This window comes from Mustela lutreola, chromosome 10 (genome assembly GCF_030435805.1).
Source record: "Mustela lutreola isolate mMusLut2 chromosome 10, mMusLut2.pri, whole genome shotgun sequence".
Lineage (NCBI taxonomy): Eukaryota > Metazoa > Chordata > Mammalia > Carnivora > Mustelidae > Mustela > Mustela lutreola.
The window spans coordinates 98,669,430-98,687,698 of NC_081299.1; the positions used below are offsets into that span (position 1 = coordinate 98,669,430).

An 18,269-nucleotide genomic window follows, 5' to 3' on the forward strand; every position below is an offset into this window, starting at 1 on the left:
AAAGTCTTCAACAGGGACCCAAGTTATCTGGTTCCTTCTCTCAGAACTTCTTTCCTTTAAGATAAAGAGCCATGTCTGCTACTTCAATGTCCTTCTCCCAGCTGTCTGTCTGCACAAGAATTGATTATCAAAGTGAACAGAGAGCTTTGGGGTAGACGATCATTATCTGCGACTCTGTGAGTCTTAGTGGTCAAGTGTGCTCCCAGAATACTGCAATGGCAAGAAGTTTCTTATCAAATTCCCATTACTTGGAAAACTTGGAGTCATCTTCAGCCTTTTCTTCTTTTTTATCACCTATATCTAACTTTCTAGCAAATCCCCCTGATTTCACCTCTGTGGGGCTTGGCATTTTCTTCCTATTATTGGCACCCAAGTCCAGGCTGTCATCTCACCATTGAATCTCCGTCCACAGTCCCCTCTCTGCGGCTCAGAGAGCTACTGTGCTGCTCACTATTGATGCCAGCCATCCCACCTCTTCTTTCTGGCCTCCAGCGCCATCTACCACCGACACATCCTAGACCCCATTCTCACCGCCCTATTTCTCCTGATTCATTGACATGCATCCCCCACTCTTAAAAAGAAAACAGATTTGCCACAACAGGAATGTGACTTCAACTGTCTGATTTTTTTTTTATTCTTTTAACCATTTCAATAAGTGAATTTTTTTTTTCCATGCTAGGCATGATATACTCTGTGCTGATTAGTTGAAGTACTATAAGACATAGTCTTTGGTCTCCAGATTATCCTGTGGAGTATGAAAGATCTGGATTCAAATCTTAGCTCTAACATCTGCCAGCTGTGTGAGATGCATAATGTTTGAACCTCAGGTTTCTCATCATAAATGAGATAATGGGCCTGATTGATCCACATTGTTGGTGTTCCGTAAATATTGGGTTTGTTATTGTTGTTGTTATTATTAATGAATCAAGTCATCCAACTTCTGGAATTCACTCACTGTAAAAAGCTAATGCAGGAAAGAAGGACCTGGTGGACCCCGCCTGTGGTAGACAAGAGGACTGTGATTGAGGGAACAAGTGAGCTAACTCTTTGGTGCTGTCATAAAATACTTGAGAAGAATTTGGTGGGAAATACCAGTTTGTTCTCATGTTGGGTCCTGTTGCAGCTCATGTGGCTCAGGGAGGCACAGTTACACTCGGCGGGGGGGGGGGGGGGGGCATTCTCCTAATCACCTGCCTGAGAACATCAGGAACACCTACATTTACAGGCTGTCTCCCGTATTTACACTCTGTGCTTCTGTTTCCGCTATTAAAAATAGCAGATTCTGCCTGTGCTACAGAATAACTCTTTAATTTCCTAAGGTTTTGTGAGTTCCTGGAAGGTAGGGAATTTTTTACTAATATTTATGCCTCCCATAATGTTAAAGGAGTAGGTGCTTCAAAATTATTATACACTTAGCCTGAACTTCAGTGAGTTCCCATTGTTTATCTTAGTTCCAAACTCAGCCCACAGCCAAAGTTCTCCATCAGTTTTATCTTCTGCTATTTTCCAGGGCTACTTTAGACAACCCTGTCTCCTTGTGGTCCTGGGAAAACATAGAGCTTATTGCTTTCGTGGCGTGGAGTAGAAAATTTCACAGGTTTCGGGAGCAAGCACAAGGCCAGAAGGTGCATCAGAAGGTCATTTCTATAATTATTAGACTTATGTTTTTGGGAGAACAAGCCTCATGGTCAGTCTAAGACCCAGTCTCTTCTACAAAATGGGGGGCATAAAATGTAAACCTTCCTACAAAGTACTTGTAACACAATAGGTGATATATAAATTTTAGTTCTCTTCCCATTTTTCTCTGTTGCTCCCCACCCTTGTGGAGATGTTATTTTCCTCTCTGCAACCCATACCTACTCACCTCCCCGCTTTTAATGGTGTGTTCATGTCCCCCCTCTGTCACAAAATCTTCACTTATTATTCAGGTCACATGGCTTTCTCACTTATTCATTAATTCGTCAAACATTCACTTGGCAATTTCTTTATTTAGACCTTGATTAATATTGTCTTAGATTGTTGTCCAGTTGTCACATGTATCTGTGATACATTTGTATTCATATTTGATACCTTCGTATTTGTGATAGACATCAGTCCTACTCATCAGTATTTCTGGTTCTCCTTGGGGGCACAGTAAGATCACCTTCCTGCCTCTTGAAGTCAGTCATGCCATGTGACCTGCTGTAGCCCAACAGGTCAAGCAGAATTGACAAGTATCACATTCAGGCAGAAGATAAAGAGTCACTACAGGATTCTCCCTCTTCTCCTCCTGCCATCACCATGAAGAGTGCCCCCCTCCGTCCGCAAAGTTGTTGAGCCTCTGTTAACCTGGATCCCTGAGGATGACAAAAAGCAGAGAACAGGACTTATGAAAGACACGTAGCGTATATGAGCATTTAAGCATTGATCATTTTAAGTTTCAAAAATTAGCCTAACAAGGTGTCTTATTTCCTAAGACTAAGCACCAGGATTGAGACTTCACTTATTTCCGTGTGTCTCATGGTACCACAGGGGTATGGTGCACATACCACCCTCTTGATGTTGGTTAAAGGAACATGTTTTAATTCAGTCATATCACCTTAAGGTTAAAGGGAGAACTAAGGTCATCTGATAGCAACAATTACTTGTTTGTTTGAATCTCTTCTACAACTCTTCTGCCTGATGTTCGGTCTCTTGAAATAATTCTGGTGACAGGGGACTCCCTTTATTAAAAAAAAAAATGCTAGAAAGTTCTGTCTTCTATTGATCCAAAACTGATTTCAGTATCACATTCTTGGTCTGAACTACCTCTCAAGCTGTGAGGGAAGTGTAGGCCCATGAGGTCAGCCGCTCACTCTGCTGGTGCAGAGGAGAGGGGTGGCTCCCTCTTCCCTGATAGAACGCCCGTCGGTGAATTCCATGACTTGGGGTGAATATTCCTCCCTGTTCAGGAAAAGCCTCAGAAGGCCCCAGGTCACTTGTGGAACAGCTTTCAAAGGTACAGGCATCAGGTGAAGGAAGGTCTTTCCTTTGGCCACTCCCAAACTGCACCACACACTGGTGGGGGTTGGAGGAGAAGTGGGAGCTCTCTGTGATGATGAATGGCAAGGACACATAATTGCTATGTGGAACTCCACCATTTGTCCCATAGATAGGTTAAGCACCCCCAACTGATGGCCGCAGAACCATGCAGAGCTGCTCACTTCATCAGCCCTGGCCTTGGCTGCACTGCATCTGGCCACAGACCCTGTGCTTTCTCCAGGGAACATTCCATGATTGAAAAGATGCAAGAAGGTCCACTTGCAAGGATGTTGCTGACATGGGCCTGAATAGAAGCCCGGGGAATAGTGATTTATTTCTCTGAACTGTGTCTCCAGGTTCTGCAGTCCGGGGCAGACTCGGCAGAGGAGCCATGAGATCTAACCCTCAGAGCACTCACCGCCTCAGAGCTGTTCCTGCCTCAGAGGAACAGTTTAGAAAGTTGAAAGCTCAGCAGAGGAAATAATATCACAAATTAAATGGTTTTGAACCATAACAAAAATGAGTTTTCCTTGGAAACTCTTTTGTTTCTTTAAATCAAAAACAAAACCTCTCAGACTATGGAAAAACATGACCCAGAGACTTAGGCAACGTGGAAAGCCTGGGTCCTTCTTTCTGCCCTTCCCTCCGCCCCTCCCTCCACTTGTTCAGTCCAGGAGGCCTGGGGCGGGCTGACGTTGAAAGCTGGTGGCACGTAACTTCTTTGACAGTTGCACAGTCCCCAGAGAAGTGTGTGACTTTCTAAGGCCAAGAGATGGAGTTTTTTTCAGGGCACTGGCAAGAAGAGAATAGAAAATGTGAGGAATGTACTCAGTTCTTCCCCCGGAACAATGACCTAACCTACCTCCCAGGCACTGGAGATGGAAGGAAGAATAAGACTCAGTCCCTGTCTTCAAGGTGGGAGAAATACCCACTCAATAAATAATTATGTTCTGATACATAGATATAATTCATTATATATTAATATACTGTCTATTTGTTACTTAATATTAAATATATTTGTTTTAGATTTATAGCTGTAAAGCAGCTTTTTTAGGAATAATTCACATTGGTTGAGTGCCACTATGTGTCAAGAGTTCAATATTCCTCAATAAATCCAATGAAGGGGCACGTGGGTGGCTCAGTTCGTTGGGCGGCTGCCTTTGGCTCTGGTCTTGATCCTGGAGTGTTGGGATCAAGTCCTGTGTCAGGCTCCCAGCTCCATGGGGAGTCTGCTTTGCCCTCTGGCCTTCCCCCTCTCATGCTCTCTCTTACTCTCTCTCTCTCTCTGTCTCAAATAAGTAAATAAAATCTTTTAAAAAATCCAGTGAAGATAGAGATACCACTTTTGTTCTCCCTTTATAGATGGAAAAACTGAGGCATAAAACATCTAAGTAATATACTCAAGGTCACACAGCAGGGAAGAGGTAACACCATGACTAGTACCAGATCTGTCTCTTTCTAGCACCACTGGATTTAACTGTGGATTTATGTACACACAGTCTATTTAGCCCTCCAAACAGACCTAGGATGTGGGAAATCATATTATTGTTTTACTAAATGAGGAAACGGAGGCACAGCTTAAATAATAGCCTACTCGTCATCTCACATCTAGTGAGTGGCAGAGCCAGGGCTTGGTCCCCGGTTTATGTCCAGCAGTAAGCTCTGGAGGACGGTCCGAAGCAGCTGGTTAGGAAAGCCCTGCAGAGGAAATAATATCAGAGAAGCGGCTGTTCAAATCAATGAGCACTCAGCCTGGTGCCTGGCACCTCTCTGTAGGTGTTTGTTGAATACAATTTCATTTGTACTATAACTCCCTCGTAAATGAAGAAACTGAGAATCAGAGAGGTAAGTGACATGTGTGAATTTACATAGCTAGTAAACGCAATGAACTAAAGCTGGGGAGTAAGAGGGTTTTGCAAGAAGACAAGAACCCGGTTATTAGAATAGGGTGAGGTGGTGTATCTGTATTCATCAAGATAGGCTCTGCACATTTCGATAGCATCTCCAAATCTCAGTGGTTGAAAAGTCCATAAACCAAGGACCCCCTCCTTTCTTCCTTCTTACTTTTCTTTTCTCTTCTTTTTTCATTTCTTTTCTCCTTCCTCCCTCCCTCCTTTTTTCTTTCTTTCTCTCTCTCTCTTTCTTTCTTTCTTTCTTTCTTTCTCTCTTTCTCCAGAGCCAGAGATTGAGCCTGAGATTGAGTTGGGCGGGGAGCAGTGAGGTGCTGAGGGAGAGAGAGAATCTTAAGCAGGCTACACACCCATCACAGAGCCCAATGCAGGGCTCCACCTCATGACCCCAAGATCATGACCTGAGCTGAAATCAAGAGTCAGATGCTTAGCCAACTGAGCCACCCAAGTGCCCTCCCCCAAAAGGTCTATTTCTTACTCATGCTTCAATTCTGTAAGTTGATGGGAGACTCAGCTCAGCTTGGTCACTCAAGAACCAGGCTGACAAGGGCCCTACCCTCTTATGATTCCACCATGTCTACAGAAAGCTCTGGAGTTTGCTGCAGCAGGGAAGAAGAATATGGAAAGCTGCACACTGGTGTTTGGATTCTTCTGCCAGAACATGACTCACATCACTTGCGCTCATTTCTCATTAACCAAAGCAAGTGGCCACTCCTACCTTTATAGGGGCTGGGTAGTATAATCCTCCCTTGCACCTGGAGGGAGCAGGGAACTGGACATCCTGGTGAGCATTCACAGTGTCTTCTTCAGTGGCAAGTGGTTGGTTATGTGGGTAGGTTTGGAGTTGACAGTTATATCTTTGAATTCCATCTGAGACAAATACTCACCATGTGATCTTGACTCAGTCTCTCTCAATTGTGGTTTTCTCTTCTGTAAAATGGCAACAGCAGTAGTAACATGTGAAGCCCTTGGTTCAGGGTCTGGCACAGTGTAAGCCCTCAATAAATGTTATCTACATCTATGAGGTCACAAGCACTTACAAAGCATGACAGTAACATTTGTGGCTTAAATAGTGTGTGACCTGGGAGAGGGAGGGGGCGGGTATGAGGCAATGAGACTGGAGGCAGACACATCAGGGAGGAAGCAATTGAAATATTCCAGGCAAGAGATAATGAGGCTTACCACAGGGCAGTAATTGCTGGGAGAGAGGGAACAGGTTTGAAAAAACTAGAAGCTAAAACTGGCAGGATTCTTGTTGATTCTGAGCTGAATCTTAAGGTTGCTTAAATTCTCTTCACTACCTTAGCAGTCCTTGGGGAGTGAGGCACCATGACAAAGCAGCGGTATCCTTGGAAGCAGTGGTAGTGGCGGGAGCCCAATACCCCTCTAAACCCTGGAGAGGGTGGTGGTGGGGTGGTAGCCTCAGGACATGTCAGACTTCTCCTAAGGCCAGAGGGAAAGAATACAAGGGATACAAAGTTTCTGAGTATGCAAAGGGATGAGAGGAGGAACTGGGGATAAACAGCATAGCGCCATGAATACTTATCCGTGGACTGATTTGAAGCCACCACCCAGACCCCTTGGGCTCTAGATCCTCTGAGGAGAGGCCAAAACCTGCAGACCTGAGGTCTGAGAGCGGCCAGTGCCTTGACCACAACAAGACCACAGTGTCTGGTTCCTCTATGTGGTCCTGGGATCTTGGATGTGGCATGGGGTCACCATCTGATTAATGTTCATTGAATTGGAAGGGAGACTGGCTTTAGAGAAGAAAGAAAGGCTGGAAAGCCCTCTTCCCAGCCAGACCTGAGTGCTACTGTTGGACTGAGGACATTAGGCAGTAAGCGTCTCCACCATCTGAAGCTAGAAAATGTGCAAGTCTGTTCTTGTAGATTCTTCTTCAGATTCTGTGAGCTCTGACTTTGATAACTGTTTGTCTTTGAGCAGGACAGGGAATGGCCCTGAGCAGAGGGTTCCCTGGACAGCCTCCCAAGCATGGAACTAATAGAGCTTCTGAGGACAGCACCTTGGGATTGAGCATTTGGAAGTCTGTCCAAGTTGCTGTGTCTCCAGAATGCTTCTTCTACCAGGAGCAGCTATGAGCTTGGGAAAGTACCTGTATCAGCCCATTTTAGCACCAGTCCAAGGAAAGCAATCACAAAGGAGAAGCAAGTGGCTAGGTCTGTGTCTGCAGCCACCTGCCATATATCTTCTTGATGCTTCCTGAGAAAGCACAGAAGCACTTTCTTTGCTTGATCTTCTTTGGGTTACTTATCAGGCCGTTCTACTCCCTATGGATAGTAACCTAAAGTACCATGTCCTAGAATGTAACTGACAAATATTCCCCCTGCCCTCACTATTTAACACCTAGTAACACCCCATAGAGCTAGTAATCTGCAGAACACACTCTAGGAAGAACTGAGCCAGCTCTAGCTGTCTTTTCAGAGATTCTGTGATTGCTATTAATGTTAAGATTTTCTGTCAAATAAATCAAGATAATACCACATGTGAACTGCGAAATGTGTAGGGGCCAACCAGTCACTGGTGTGAGATGGATTAAAATCCTCTGTGACTTTTCATGATTACAAATTACGTCTCTACATGGCTGCCAGGTTGGTCTTCTAAAGTGCCAACTGGGGCCTCACAGGCTAAGCCATTGTCTATGGGATAAAATCTAGATTCTGGAGAACAGTGTTCAAGGCTCACCACGAGTGATTCCTAACTGCTTTCCCAGCATCATCTCTTTCTTGACTCCTAAGGACATGCTGGACTCTGTCCAAGCTACCTTCCTCCGGTTACCCAGAATCCCATGCTTCCCTTTGCCTCCCTGCCTTTGTAAATGCTGTTTTCTATGCCCGGGACTTCCTTTTGCCCTTGTAGTGTGCTCCAACTGGTCCTCTGAGCCTCAGTTCAAATTCCCCCTCTTGTCAAACTCCTTTCTGGCCTCCTTAAGCAGAGTTAAAAGACTTCTCTTACCTCATGTTACATTTTATCACATTCATATCTATTCCATTACTCACTACTTGGATTGTGTCTGGTTTTCCCACTAGACTATGAGCCCTCCGAGGGCAAATACTCTGTCTTATTCATATTCTACCTCCTCCCCACAGTGTCTAACACATAATAGAAACTTAATACATGCTTGTTGAAAGAAGAGAAGATTAAATGAAAGAACAATAAAAGTAGAGGATGTTGCTTCCTGGTTACAGATTTGTAACTGGTGGTCAATAGTCTAGGGATGAAGGCAAATGAGCTTCACATTGCTTGGTCACCAGCTGATTTCTTATCAACAAGGAAAAACAGTGAGCAAATGGAAAGCACTGCTGAATGATGTGATCTTTTTTTAATATTTTTATTTTTTTTGTTTTGAGCTTTTAAGGACCATGATAAACTATGTCAAAATCCTTCAGGGGCAAGATATCATAGTCAAATTATTTGAATGATGTGATCTTTAAGGAGTAGTGAAACCCTTCAGGGAAAGCTATCAGGCAAGTACCTAGTGTTCCCTCAGGAAGGACTTTGTTTTTCACCATTATCAAAGCTTCTAGCATCCATAGCTTCTCCCTCTTTGACTGCTTCCCTATGCTTTTAAGTAGGTTCGTATATCCCATGCTAAACAAGAGAAGCAAATGAGTAACCCCTAATTATGCCTGAAGTTCTACCCCTAAGATCTGATGGAAATTCTCAGGGTCTTGATACACAGACAGTATTTTTACTTCCTCAAGGCATTTGGCAATGTAGTTCATGAAATCCTTGCAGACAGGATGGGGAAAGTGGATTAAAGCTTTATGACAATCGATTTAAGGAACACTGGTCATAGATCGAAGTTAATCTGGAGGCAGGTCTTGGTGACAAGCCAAGTGGTTCTCTCCCATGGCCTCATCTTCCTTTAGGCTCTCTTTTCTGCATTCCGTTCCAGCCATGCTGGTTTCTTTTCAGCTTCCAGTACTTTCCGGACTCTCTTCACCACCAGACCTTTTGCAGAAGGCCTTTGCCTCTGCCTGGCAACTTCCTTACTTTCATCCTCACTTGGTTGGTCACATGCTTCCTTCACCTCACACATAACTTCCTCCTCCCCAACTAGACCAAACCCCTTTATTGTGATACTCAGAGGCCGCTCATATTTCTATTTGTATCACTCCTCATGGGTGCGATATTATTTATTTGTAGGTTATCTTTCTTCTTCACTAGACCCTGAGAAGATGTTTCTTTTCTCATGTCTGATTTTTCTTACTGGTGCATTCTCAGTTTCTGTACAGCTCTTGGCTTGTATGAACAATGAGTGAATAGGAAAGCTACAGTCCAAGTTAAGCAAATTCAAGATCTGAAAGTATGTGAGGGGATTCCTGGGGTCCAAAGTTGACAGGAACAAGCAAACAAATATGTTCAGACAAAGTGAGTTTGCAGTGAATTCCTTGGACCAAGGTCACGTATGTTGGAATTTCTTTCAAAAGCTCCATGTAGGCCTGATTCTTCCTCAAGTCACAGTTCTCTGGAAGTTGAGAGGATTGAGCAGTATGTTGGATCATCAGATCAGGATTCAGAAAGAACACAAGATCAATGAAGGTTCAAATAATTGAGCATCTCTCTTATCAGTCCTACACTCTTACCTCTAGGGGGAGCTCTAGGCTTCTCCTCTTCTCACCAGGTGACCAAAGAAGCAGGGGTGGGGCTCCTAGTGGGAGGAATAATGCAATTGTAAGTGGAGCTGGACTGAGCAAATGCTCTTTCATTCTTCCCCTCTTTCATGGTTTTCTTTTGTTCTTGGTTTATTTTCTTTTTCTTCCCTGCTGTGTTTGTCATCAGATGGGCTTGTTTGGATGAGTTCACACAAGTTCTACAACAATCAGAGGTGGTCCAGTCCAGGTTGGGGGGGGCATTATAGGGATTGGGGGAGGGGGGCACGGGTGGAGGGCAATACTATAATTAGGAGTAAAGATCAAGCTTTTGTCTGGTGCAGTCTTGGTGCCTTTATGCCTTAAGCTGTCATCATGATGGGAGGCAGCTGTTACAAGACATAGCTAACATGTCAGGAGCCAGGCACTGTGCTAGGCTCTGCAATATCATAACTGGTTAGACACAATTCCTGCCCACAGAGGCTTTCAATCTCACCGTTTAGTCAGTCACATTCCTATGTTTAATCTAAACAATCACTAGCAGAAATGCAAGATGGAGGAGTCCTGGTTTAATAATAGTAAGAAAACAAAACAAAGCAAAAAACCCAATGAATTATTATTTACCATAAACTCAAAATGAAAATCTAGAGTGATGTGGCAGCTGAAAAGGTTTTTGTAATTTTAGGCTCCATTAATAGAAATATGCTATGTGGATCAAAGGAGTTAATAGTCTCATTGTAATTAGTGCTGGCCAGTCCACATCTGCAGTATTGTGTTTCCTTCTGGACACCACATCTGAAGACAAACATGGACAAATTAGAATGTGTCTAGTTAGGGCTGCCCAGGATGGTAAGGGGGCTGGAAACCCTATCATACACAGATAATTGAAGGACCTGGGAATGTTTAGGCTAGGAAATAAAAGACTTAGGTGGGAGACATAATAGCTATTCTCAAAGATTTGTCATACGGAAAGGGTATGGGCCAACTCCATGTGTTGCTACAGAGAACACTTCTCAGGGATAGCACTTGGTTAAACTGGTGGAGATGTTGGGGAAAGATTTTTAGTTTGACACAAGCAGAAACTTTCCAGCATCTGGGCTGTCCAATGGTGGACTGGGTGTTCTCTTTTCTTAGCACTTCCCCTTCTTGACTTCTTTTCTGTCTCTCTTTCCAAAAACTGGATTGCAGGTTCTCTTTTCCACCCTAATGATCTCAAATCCTTGGTTCTTCCTGGTTACAGTGGAATGAAGATTTAGATTTTACTTCTGTGTGAGAGAAATGGTAATATAGACCACTGACACTGCTGAGCACTTTAGAGTGGTGAGACTGATTGCTTAAAAAAAAGTATGGAACAAATATAGTCATCATTCTATTTTATAGAGGAAGAAACAGAGCTTAACTAACTTGCTTAAAGTCACATACCTATGTTGTGGACTGAACAACGTGCCCCTAAAATTCACATGTTGAAGCTGTATTTGGAAATGGGGCCTCCAGGGAAAAAAATTAAAATTAAATGAAGCCTTAAGTGTAGGGCTCTGATCCAATAGGGTTAGTGTCCTTATAAGACCTCTTCCTTTTCCTCCCCATTACGCCCCTCATCTCTTTCTCACAGTGACAAGGCAACATCTGTAAGCCAGGAAGAAAGTCTGTACCAAAAACCAAATCAGTCAGCACACTGATCTTGAACTTCCCAGCCTCCTAAACTGAGAAAAATTAATTTGTGTTGTTTAAGCCACCCAGTCAATGGTATTTTGTTAAGGCAGCCCAAGTTGAACCCATACAGTCAGTAAATGGGAGAGTTAGGATTTGAACCCAGAAATGCTACTTTAATAACTTATTCTAGCCACCCTGCTATCCTTGTCTTTCTGCTACAAAAATAGAAATTCATGAAAAAACAAAAAACAAACTAGGTAGATGAGGAGTTAAGACCTAAGTGGACTAATGGAATAGGATTTTTTTTTTCCCCCAGTGAACAGGGGGAGAAATAATATGGCAGAAATAAATATGTAATTTGTGTGAATGTGTTAAGGGCAGTGTTGCTTGGTGTGTTCTCCTGGGCTTGTCACTTCTTGCTGCCTGAACAGTGCATAGTGTCTTTGTTAAAAGAAAACAGTGCTCAGATCCACTCCGATGGCCACTCCAGATGGTCTGCATGTGTCACCAGGCTAAGCCCACTTTATTTAGGGGCATGGCCAGGATTCTGATTTAAATATTGCCTTCTTTCTCTGACACCCTCCCCTGGTGCCATAGGGATCTGGGCATTCTGTTTTAATTGTGTCTTTATTTTTTACGTGGGACAAAGTCTTTTATAATGAGTAAGACAATTGAAAAACTCTTTCCTCTTAAAAACCTCTGTGACTCACCAAATACACTCAAACCACAACTCAATAAAGCCATGATTAAAGTCTATGTCGAATAAATCTCTCAATGAGCAGAGTTTTGTGTGCTGTTACCACAAGTCATCCAACCCCTTTGATGTATGTTGGACCCTCTTCCTCATAGACCTCTGTCCTATCATCACTTTCCCCAGCCATGAATCTTGTGCTTGTGTGATTTCTCAGTGGAGAAGAAGTCTTGTCTAATGGGAGGTACAGAGGGAAGGCTTCCTGGAACATGTGGAGAAAAACCAGGAAAGTGACCCAAATAAAAGGTAAGACTACAAGAAGAAAATCAGCAGCAAATGGATCGCTTTCCCAGCTGGAATCCTTGCCCATGCTAAATCCAGAGGCTGCTGGAATAAGTGAGCCAGACTGATTTAGAGGGAGTTTTGCCCACATTTTTGTCTTTTGGCTCTTGTTCTGTATAGAATCATGTTGTGAGGGAAAAATAAAAAAAAACACCCCCTCAAACAGTGTCTGAAACAAAATTCTTTGCAGAGATAAATTTATATTTACCACCTGAGGCTGTAAGTACCAATACCAAAAGGTTTACTGAGTTATAGGAAGATGACTTCTGGTATACACATACAACATTTGCTTTGATTTTATTGCTTCCAGCAACTATTAATTCAGAGAGAACTAACTGGCCCTCTGTTCTGATAAACTTGAGGTGGCTTGAATTCTTTGTAATTTTTTCTAGCAAAGTTTCTCTTAGGGCAATTGAAAGCTTCATTTTACTCAGAATAGTGATATTTTCACTGACTGGGTAAAAGAGAAATTGTAATTACAGCAGCAACTGTCATAGATCCCAAAAGGAGCCACCTAAAGGGAGAAGACTAGAACTGGTTGTCATTTTTAAATGATAGTCTTCAACTAGGATGGGCCATAAATAAACTGTATATTGCCCTTTAAGGGTGAAAACCAGAGGTGGAAACTCCACATATGGCCATCAAGAGATCTGGTTTGGGGTTTTCAAATGCTCCACGTGCCTCCTGACATGGTTGGGTTATGGAATTAATCTATTTAAAGCTGAAGGGAGACAAATTCTGAGACTGATGGGAGCTACTTGTTGTACACACTTAACTGCGACATTTTTCATTTTTACAACCATTGCCGATAGCTATATCGAGTGTTATGTAAACTGTCCCAGGTAAAACAGTAAAAACAGCCTCTCAGGGAAATTTTAGGACAGACCAGAATGTCTCACACTATTGAGGATGACTTTTCATCCTCAGGGTCAGGGAAGAACAGGAGCTCGCTCAGATTTACCTTGAGAGGGAGAGACTCTGTTGTGGCCTTTGATTGTCACTGACTCTTTTTCTGCAAGTAGGACTGAGTCTGGTGTTGTGTGGCAGATGCCCCCTTTTTTCTGCCTCGTCGCTAATGCCCTTTTGAGGCCTGACCATGTGACCCTGCTTTGGCCTCTGGCTTCCCTTTGGGATGAGTTCCTACCTCTTCAAGCCTTGGTTAGAGCCACCACTGTTTTCTTCCCAGGAGTATATGTATCAACCAAGTCTGCTCCTTGCTGACAGACTTCTCCCCATCTAGGAAGGGCAACTGTGCTGAGTCAGATCCCCAGGTGATTCAGGTCAACATTAAGCTTGAGAAGTACTTCCCCGGACAGGGGCAAGGTCAGAGCCATGGGCCAAGAGTTTGAAACTCAGTAGAGGGGGCGTCTGGGTGGCTCAGTGAGTTAAAGCCTGTGCCTTCGGCTCGGGTCATGATCTCAGGGTCGTGGGATGGAGCCCCCACATTGGGCTTTCTGCTCAGCAGGGAGCCTGCTTCCCTCTCTCTCTCTCTGCCTGCCTCTCTGCCTCCTTGTGATTTCTGTCTGTTAAATAAATAAATAAATACAATCTTAAAAAAAAAGAAAGAAACTCAGTAGGGGCGAGGTGGGAGGGAGTGAGAGCAGACAAGGACAAGCCGGCAGGGGTGCAAAGGCGAGGGGCAGGGTGGTTGCTGCCAACATCAAGGGGGGTGTTGGTTTGAGCCTGCCCCTGGGAACTGTGGTGTGGGGTATGGGGATATATCCAGACTCAAAGCTCTATTCAGCTTCCTCCTCGGATGGAGGGGTCTAGAGGTTAGGGACCTAGCTTACCTTCTGTCTCCTTGGGGCCTAGCATGGCACTTACACAGCAGAGAAGTGCAGCTGAGGTGTCTGCCCAACTAAATGGGTCCCCTTAGCCTCTCCTGTCAGTCATGCAGCTTGGTGGGGAATCAGGGTGGAGAGGAGCCGGCGAGTTTGTCTTTCCCTCCGGAGTCTCCTAGTAAGATAGACATTTTGGGATCTTCTTTAGCAGAAACCACTCAGCTGGATCAGAGAGGATTCAGCATCAGAGTCCTTGAAAGCCCAGGCGGTGGCCAGAAGACCCAGGCTCCCACCCGGGGTGTCGACCCAGCCACATGCCACCTCTGTGCTATGGAAAATTGACCTGCTGGTTCTTGCTTTTACTGCCGAGAGAGCTGGTGCCAAGCTGCCAGATCTAGAGCCCTGTTGCACATGGCTGGGGCGGGGGGGTCAGGGCCGGGGGGGGGGCTCATTCGTGCCAACCTCTGCAGAACCTCAGGAATGAGCTCCGCTTGCAACAGCCTCCTCCTGGCAAGAGTTAGCACTAAGGTGCAGCTGAAGGAATGTGAGGGCCGGGGAGCCAGCTCAGGGGATTGCTATTGCAATCAGAAGACAGCCCAAGTCAGAGCTCCCAAGTCCTTTGAAGGGATGCCAGCGCGGACACATGGTTCCAATTATCGTATGCAATCTCGAGACAGTGTGCAAGTTGCACTTTCATTATGTCAAAGCGAAAGGAATAGTGAGGGTGAGATAAAGGGGGAGAGGCCGCCGGGCCTGAGACAGCCCTGAACTGTGGCCGTGAATGTCAGCCCTGGTGGCTAGCGGGCCTACAGCCCGAGTCCGTCCCGGAAGCCAGGGACTGGTGGTGCCCACTTGGAGGGCCATTCTTTTTCTGACTTATTTTGGGCATTAAGGAATGCCGGCAGATAAGGATGGAGGAAGTTGCATCTTCAAGAAGCTATTTGACCAGTTTGTTAGCATTTGGGCTGAGTACGAAGATTTTATGGCTGACATACAGGCACCTTGTGTTCGTCCACAGGATTTCACACTGTTCTTCCTTGGGTTTTCCCAGGGTCTGTCTTTGCAGGAGATGCTAGTTCCTTTGCCAGGCTGTAGCTTGGAATGAGGAAGCTCTCCTCTCTCTCCTGTCCAGGGGAAGGCAACCTCTTAGGTGGGCGTTATATGGCTTGTTAATCTGGGAGAAGTCCCAGTGTAAATGGGGCTTTTTGCATTTCATTCAACTTCTTTTTCCAAACATAGTTTTTGAAATTGTCTCCTTCAGGAAGTCTTCCCTGATTTACTCTTTGCACTGACTACTTCTTTTCACTGTCGCTGTCGTTTGGGATGTTTTATCTGCACTGATTTGTATGTCTCTCTGTGTTCTATTTTTAAAGGTTTTTATTTATCTACGAGAGAGAGAGAGAGATCAAGAGCAGGGGGGAAGAGTAGAGGGTGAAGCAGACTCTCCACCTAGCAGGGAGCCCAATGTGGGACCCGATCCTGGGATTCTGGGCTCATGACCCGAACCAGAGGCAGATGCTCAACCGACTGTGTTTTTAAGTCAGTGTGTGGGTGCATGTGGGTGTAGGAGGTACATTTCCTGGCTGCTTCATAGCTCGCGGGGGCTGTGTGTGTGTGTGTGTGTGTGTGTGTTGTGTCTCTATGTGGACTTATATACATATATATATGTATGTGTGTGTATATATATATGTGTGTGTGTGTGTGTGCATATTTACATATGTTTTATATACAATAATCTACAATGTGCCAAGCACTGGACTGAGTGCCTTACTACTCAACAAGATAGGTTCTATTATTATCATCCACATTTTCCATATAAGAAAACTAAAGTGCAGAGAAATAAGGTAATTTGTCTGATACCACTCAGCCAAGCTGGCAGTGAGGCCAGGATTCGACCGTGGCAGTCTGAATACACTTGTCACCATGACACCATCCTCAGAAAGCTTCTCAGATGACTTTCCTACAGTACCCTTAGGAAGGACTTTGTCTTTAACACGTTAACCAGTTTATTGCTGACACAGAATAGGCACATACAGGGCAGGGGGGTGGCTGGGAGGGTGGAGAAGAAGACGGGAGTTGAATTCTGACTTACCTGCCCTAAGGCACTGATTGAGCGCCTGTCGCAGGCATCGGGCCGGATGCCAAAGGGAACACAGATGGAATGCATCCTGGATTTTAAGGAGCAGCCCCGGTTTGGAGGGATTCTCTTCTGACTTCTGCTGCAGGAATTTAATCTTGGCCCTGGCCCTCCCGAACCACCTCCACAAACCCAGGTGAATGCTGGCAAGGTCACGGCTTTTTTGTTGTTGTTGTTGCAGACCCAAGTGAACTGGAACAAAACAGATCCCACGTGCTTGACACGTGGAAATGGTCAGAGCCAATGGTTTATAAACTTGCCAAACACTGGAGGAGTAAACACATCTGTCCGTGGAGGCGTCGTCTGGCAGTGATGCATGCAAACAGAGAGCCTGGACTTCCGGCGCTCGCCTTAAGGTGGCCTCGGTTTTAGAAGCCGGGGGCTTGCTCCGAGCTTAGCCACATGCACGAGCCTGGGCCTGGCAAGCTCTTAGTCCCATGCAAGCTAACAGTCCCTATCATTACTGCGTGTCACAGAATGAACCTCCGAGGCATCCACGAAGCTGTCTGTTCACGAGCCTCCTTGCCTTGCTGAAAGCGGTTCCACCCCGTCCTAACATCCTTTTAGGGTTTCGCGGCCAACTCGGCTTTTCAAAACTCACATTTATTACGTGCTTCGAAGCGCCAGCTTATGTATATTTATACGTTGTCTCCTAGAATCATCTCGAGGCCCTCTGAGAAGACTGCTGCTATTTTCTCCATTTCATGTTGAAGAAATGGAAACCCAGGGAAGTGAAGCAACTTGCCTGAGGTCACACAGCCTAAGGAGAAGTACCTGGCTTGTCTGACCCCAGAGCCCACACCCTTGCTTTTGACCTTCTGGGCCTGACTATGCCATACGCACATTCATATTCCATGACGCCCACTGATCAGAAGGTTTCCTTTACTGGATTGATATCTCAGCCCATAAACCAATGGTTCCCGATCACCAGCACAGTGGTCACTGCCCTACAATCAGCGCAGGAATTGTTCCATTGAGGATAAGTTACTCTGCCTTACACTTGCATAGGATGTGGCTGTTTACTTTCAGATATGTGGTTTGCCTTCACGGTCACAAGTCTGGGAGATAGGAATGATTATTTTCATCTCACGGCTGCAGGATCTGAGGCCAAAGAGGGGCTGTGGCTTGCCGAGGCTCACAGATAGGAATGGGGCCTAGAATGTAGCTCTGCTGACACCGAGCCCTTTGTCTGTGGCATCACACCCAGCTGTTTCCTCATCACCAGGGGCCTGGGGGCGCTCACTCTTCAATTCAGGCCCGTGGAAGAAAGCCTGAGGTCACGTCCGAGTTGGGCCCCTATGATCTTCATAGCCTACACTTGCACTCATTTCTGCACCCCCATTCCTAATGTCCCCTTTTGTCTAAGGAGCAGAGAACACGTGGTCCATGAGGGGCTGCACCTGTGTCCTCTGTCCACCAGGTCTGGGGCTCTTCTCCCAGAATGCAGATTAGACAGAAGAGAAAGTGGTGAGACTTCGAAGAAGTCTCATGGGGATGAAACAAGCTGTTTCGTTGGCTGCTGAAAACCCTTCTCTCTGTGGTAGGTGTTTTGCTAGTGGTAGAAGCAGATCTAGGGGCCGCTAGTGCCCTGGCTGGGGGACAGGAGGTCAGAGGGACAGACTGGGAATAGAAACCAGAGTCAGGCACCGTACTGCTCTCATCTCCCAGAACCAGGAGTTTTGCTTTGCTAGGAGGGCTGGGCTGTGTCCGGCTGAGGACAAGCCTGGGGCTCACTTTAGTTTTCTTTGGCATGTTGGAGGGAGGCCTTCTGGCCGAGGAAGCTGCAGAGGAGAGGGTATCAGCTCGACTCTCCGGCCTTCGGGGGAACTGGGCAGGAAATCTCGCGTGGCGAGCAAAGGAAGGGCCAGTGGGATCCTCAGCAGCTGCCCCTCTGTGGGGCATAATGGGTGGTTACGAGCTATTGTTTCAACGGGTTCATGTGTCTGGCGCCCCGATGACCTGGGCCCGCCTCTCAGAGGCAGCTGGGGTGGGTCTGGAAGCCAGAGCTGCCCTGGGTGTGGGCGCAGAGTCCAAGCTGCACAACCACCGGGTTTGGGGTTGTTTTTGGACTGCCCCGACTCTCCTGGGCCAAACCGATATCCCGATGCGGGGTGTGAAAACACTGCCCCCCACGCGGCGACT

The 18,269-nt window shown here is 45.6% G+C and overlaps 1 long non-coding RNA gene across 1 annotated transcript; it reads right to left on the bottom strand.

The window, feature by feature from the left end:
• Positions 1–2,019: 2,019 nt before the first annotated feature.
• LOC131809783 (uncharacterized) lies at positions 2,020–16,373 on the bottom strand. The gene is made up of 3 exons (XR_009345294.1): positions 16,083–16,373; positions 9,518–9,582; positions 2,020–2,336 (listed from the first exon to the last, which is right to left on the bottom strand). It is a non-coding gene; the product is annotated as an uncharacterized LOC131809783 (long non-coding RNA).
• Between the last annotated feature and the right edge of the window lie 1,896 nt (positions 16,374–18,269).